Consider the following 6,000-nt stretch of genomic DNA (forward strand, 5'->3'; position numbering starts at 1 on the left):
ACTCCAAATTGGCCCATTACCCATTGCAGAAATTGAACCATGAGTCAAAAGCGTTTTCTATCAAGCCCACTCAACACTTACTCCAAATTGGTCCGCCTCACTCATTTAAAACCAGAAATTAATTCCCTAATGAATTTTCACTAAACAATGTTAAAATATCTTCAAAATTACAGAGATCTTGAATTTTTATCCTATAATCATTATATATAGACAACAGTTTTATTATATTAATTAATCATAATAAATTCTGTATAAATTTTTAATATTTAATAGTTATACACACGAACTATTTTATAATCGCTAAATTTTTACTATTTAAGCTGCAGTCGAGTTCATGTATGAAAGTTAGGATATAATTCTATCAGAGTTCAATATGCAAGCATGTTCTCTAACACGCAGTCTAGGCCACGTTAGGATAGATCGAGCAGAACAGGTCTCGAACCCAACAAAGAAGGATTTCCATTCACTTGACTTGATGGGTCAGTGGAGAACAGACTCCTTCATCTCCAGAACCATGTTAGCACGAATGCCGGAAAGAATTAAATAGCCGCCTAACGATGGAAAAAGAAGTAGTTCGTTCATACATACGATTCTGTATGATAGCAATAGCAGTGTGTTATTCAACTGGTATATATGTACTACAGTTTCATTATTTCATTACTTATAATGAATTCTGTATAATCCAACTGGTATATATAGTTTCATTATTTCATTACTTATAATGGATTCTTTATAATAATTAATAACCAATATCTAAGTTACCTGCGGATGGGTCTTAGAGAGCAAAGATACCTTCAAAATCTCATTGTCACTGGACTTTTGGAAAGGGAATAAAATGAAAAAGAAGGGAAAGCAAGCAGGAAGAGAATGAAAAGTCGCCAATCCCACTAGCTCTTCAATTATTTGAGCAAGTCAACCACACCATCCCTGATGAGGAGTTTGAGTGAAGACATTGCACCACCTTAATAGTAAATTCTTTTGCCAATCATTTTTCCTCTCCTATCGATTTTATGTATGCTAGCTTTTTCTTCCAAGATGGATGTATCAGGATCCCGTTTTCATCACACAGACGAAAACTTTTAATTTTTATAAGCTATGATTATATTCTTTGTATTTAATTCCATGTTCATGCACTAACTCAATGTTATTCTTAACTTAAAGATAAATTTCACCCTAATTAAAATAAAACTCATTAAATACTATAATCATTTTTTAAAAATTATATATTATGAACATTAAGCGTAAGGAGCAGTGGCAAGATTTACTTAATTTCTAATTGCGAATAAAATTTTTTATAGATTGCGATGGAAAAATAACAGATGAAAAACCAAAAATGACTTATCTTCGTATTATTGAAAGTTTTATGTAATTGGAGTGATATTTCTAAATTGGGTTTGACTAGGTGAAGGAAATCTGTTTGAAAGGAATATTTCATAGAACAAAACAAGAAAACAATTATTAGACATGAGTCACGAAATTGTTTTGAGTGGGTGGTCGGCAGTTGACGAAGATGCGAGAGGAAACTAGAAAAAGGAAGGATCATTGCATGTAGCATATGAAGTTGCCATTCTGTTTTGTTTTCTTTGGGTCTCCCATTTAGCAAGAAATATCAGTGTCTTCCACTGTTACATATGCCTTCTCTTCCCTCAATTATTGTAATTATTTTAGTGAGATACAACCTGTAGAATACTAAATTAATTACATTTGACTCATTTTAGAGAATGTTCCATACAATTCTGATTAATGATTATAAAGAGAACCCACTGGATGAGTGGAGTGATAAAAAGCTACAATATGATCCAGAATTTGTTGGGTTTGTTTGTAGATAGAAATAGATTTTCCTGGTGCAGGTTCTTCTAGCAAGCAAGCAAGCAAGCATTTTCTGGGTTATATATATATATATATGCATAGTATACTGTGAGGTTATATCTGAGGGAGCAGTATGGGAAATATAAAGTGAAGATGCACTCAACAATATAATTAATAAAAATGACTGATTTTTATTCTCTAATTTTCTATTAATTTAAAAGAAAAATTATATATATTTATAGTGAAACGGTGATATCACGTAATACAACAATCTAATAAGAAATAGACAATTATATTATTCTCTTTAATTTGAAGTTCTACATCAAAGGAATCATAAAATTATTCAAAGACTCATCATGCCCTAGGGCAACAATGAGTTACCAGTTCTTGTCATTGAGTATAAATATGTGGTGATGATCAAGACAGCGCTTTCCACGATCTAATGCAAATAATCTTGTACCTTAATTAGTCATGAGTTTATGTCCATATGCCTGTCTTTCGTACATCAACCTATTGCTACGGCTTTTTGTCAATTTAGGCAGGAAGACTTTTTATTTATGTATTTAGAGATAGGATAGAAATATTTGCGAATTTAGAGTTGGAGTGACAGGTGGCAGTCGAAAAACTTGTTTGGCGCCTGTCAAACAAGCAACAGAGCCCTGACACTTTAAATGGCTCAGACTATTATTTAATTATTTAATTATATTTTTTATTTTTTAGAATGGTATGGCAGCACTCACAGTGATGCCATGTCATTATTTTCTTTTTTTGTTTTTAGAGAATGGCCTGGCGCGTCAGGCCTTGATTTTTTTTAAAATTTTTTTAATTATTAAAATATTATAATTATATTAATTAATATATTATATTTTTTATTATAATAATATTTTATAATATATTTTATTAATTTTAATATGTTTTTATAATAATATTATAATTAAAAATATTAATTATAAATTTATTTACTTAGTATTAAATATATATAAAAACATTGAATTAAATAATTAATAAAAAATAAAAAAAATTAATAAATTAATATAAATATTTAAAATTATAAAAATTAAATTTATTTTTATTAGACTGTACGGCCGTACATAATCACAGAATAATATTAATTTTATAATACTAAAATTATATAGAGTCAGTAATATTTTTAGTTTAAATATTAATAATAAAATATATCAAATATTAATATATAAAAATATATTAATATTTAAATAAAATAAAATTATACCATTAATTAATTTATCATACGATTAAATTAATTAATTTATTTATTTCTCTTTGATAAATTATAAATAATTTAAATAATATAATAATTTTAAATATTTTATGCGTTTAAATATTTTTATATATATAGTCCGTTTGTTATTAATTTTTATAATACTTTTATATATTAAAAATATTTTAAATATAATAATTATTTATAACTGATTTTAATAATTTGTAGAGTTATAAAATAACATTATTATGTGATTAAAAAATTACTGATACTATTTAATCACAGTATTACTGTATTAATTTATTAAAATAATAAAATAGTATTACTATATTAATTTATTAAAATAATAAAAAATATTGAATAAATATATACAATAGTATTAAATTATTTTTATATATCTAATCGCAATCGAATTGTTTTTATATCTCTAATCACAACATAATATTAATTTTATAATTTATCAAATATTAATATATTAAAATTATAAAAAAATATTTATTATTATAAAAATATAATATAAATAATATTTTTAAATTAATATAATATAATTATTTTATTATAATATATTAATAATTAAAAAAATAAATAAATTGTCCCAATCTAAGCTATTATTTATTTTTTCCATTATTTATTTTTTTATTTTATTTGTAAGAGGTGAGGCCATGATTTAATTTTTTATTATTAAAGTATTATAATTATATTAATTAATTAATATATTATTTTTATATAATGTTAATTTAATAATTTTATTTATATTATATTTTTTTTATATAATAATTAAATTTTTTATATTATATTTTTTATTATAATAAATTTTTTATATTATATTTCATAACTCTCTAAAATATTAGGACCATTAATATTATTTTGTGATTACGTACGACTACAGTCCAATAAAAATAAATTTAATTTTTATAATTTTAAATATTCATATTAATTAATTAATTAATTTATTTTTTATTAATTATTTAATTCAATCTTTCTTATATATATATATATTTAATAACAGTTAAATAAATTTATAATTAATATTATTTAATTAGAATATTATTATAAAAATATATTAAAATTAATAAAATATATTATAAAAAATTTATTCTAATAAAAAATATAATTATTAAGTTAATATAATATAAAAATAATATATTAATTAATATAATTATAATATTCTAATAATTAAAAAAATTTAAAAAAAAAAATCAAGGTCTGGTGCCACTCACAAACGCGTCAAACCATTTTAAAAATTAAAAAATTAAAAAATTAAAAAATAATGATCTCGCGCCACTTAAAGTGGCGCCAGACTCTGGCGCCTATCAAACAGACGTCAAACAAGTTTTTCGGCTGCCACCTATCATCCCAACTCCAAATCTGCAAATATTTTTATCTTAATTTTAAATATACAAATAAAAAGTCTCTTGCCCCTAAATTGACAAAAAACCCATGAGATTTAAGGAATTTTCATATAGTATTATTTTTGAGTTATTATATTGAGAAACATTTTTTAAAATCTATTAATCAGAGGGTATCAAATCACAATTAATATCGAAACCTAAGGTTTTATATAGTGAAGTGCTAAACTATCCAAATTGCGACTCGTAGCTCTATCATTACCATTTAAATATTTTCAACCCTGCCTATTTTGTATAGGAAATTGCCTAACTTTGCCATCTTTTTTTCAGGAGGATCAAGAATTAATTGATCTTGAGTGAACTCATCATGATTACCACATACACTTTCCAACCCTTCTGTGGACCAGAAACATTAGTTTAAGAAAGAAGCATTTCAATATCCTTATTCCTTTTTTCTAATATTGCTTCTATAAATAATACTTAATTCCCACTAAGTTTTCAAATCATGTGGGTTGATTTAGTAACAGTTTCCCCAGATTTAAAAAAAATTCTAGTTTCATGAGTAACCATGTGTCCACAGTGTCATCAACTACTACACTACCGTAGTGGGGTTAGGAAGAAATGAGTGCAATTTTGAAAAGGGGTTGAAGTCTCAATGCCAAAGAATAAAACTTTAAAACCACAATGTGACTAATTAATCACTATGTATTTTAATCACTAATCAGCAGAAACCCTTATTTATTGAAGTGGGTCGAGAAGGAGAAAATTGCAGTGATGAATAAAGGGAAATTAACTTCAAAATTTTACTTAGATATAATGTTAAAAGAAAACGATGAGACAAAGAGCGGAAAGAAGAAGATGCAGCATGAAGACAAGTGTGTTCCATTTAACATTCTCTTTCAGTTTTCAAGACTCCAATCTTGAATTTAAACTCACCCCTTTCATGTCAACCTGATTTGATAGGAGCAGTGGGTGAGTACACAGATTTATAACTCATGAAAATTCTTTTAGAATTTAGGAACAAGTTTTTCTAAAAAGAGTGTATAATATTCTGAAAATGTTATTTAGTTTTCAGCCAATTCAAAGTAAAATATATCTCCTAGAAATTATGCTTAATGAAAGAAGTGTGTTATCGGCTCTCCTCATTTTCTCTAGAAATTATCACTCTTCTCTCTCTTGTTCTCCTCTTTTATAATCACTCATTTTTTTCTTATTTTTCCATTTTTGTTTTCTCTGATTTTATTGTAATTATAGATTTTTTTGTGTAGGACTCCTGTGTTGTTTTACTGTTTGAATGTTTAATTGGTAGTATAAAAAAATTAGATTGATTTTTTTTTGAAATGGCAATTCGAGAATCGGAGGAGTAGAATCTAAAATTTCTCAATTTATTCAGATACATTTATCACGAAATATGATTCCTTGACATCTCTTAATAATTTAATTTACATTTATAATTTATGTTAATTATTTATATATTTAATTTTATGAAATTTTATATCTTAATAATACCTATAAAAATTTTGTTACCTCTAATTGCTATTAATTTGCACATTCATTAAAAAGTTTTTTTCCTTAAAAAGAAAATTAAACTCTAAGAAAAAAGCATTATAAAATTTTATGAGT

This window comes from Manihot esculenta, chromosome 3, assembly GCF_001659605.2.
Source record: "Manihot esculenta cultivar AM560-2 chromosome 3, M.esculenta_v8, whole genome shotgun sequence".
In the NCBI taxonomy this organism is placed as follows: domain Eukaryota; kingdom Viridiplantae; phylum Streptophyta; class Magnoliopsida; order Malpighiales; family Euphorbiaceae; genus Manihot; species Manihot esculenta.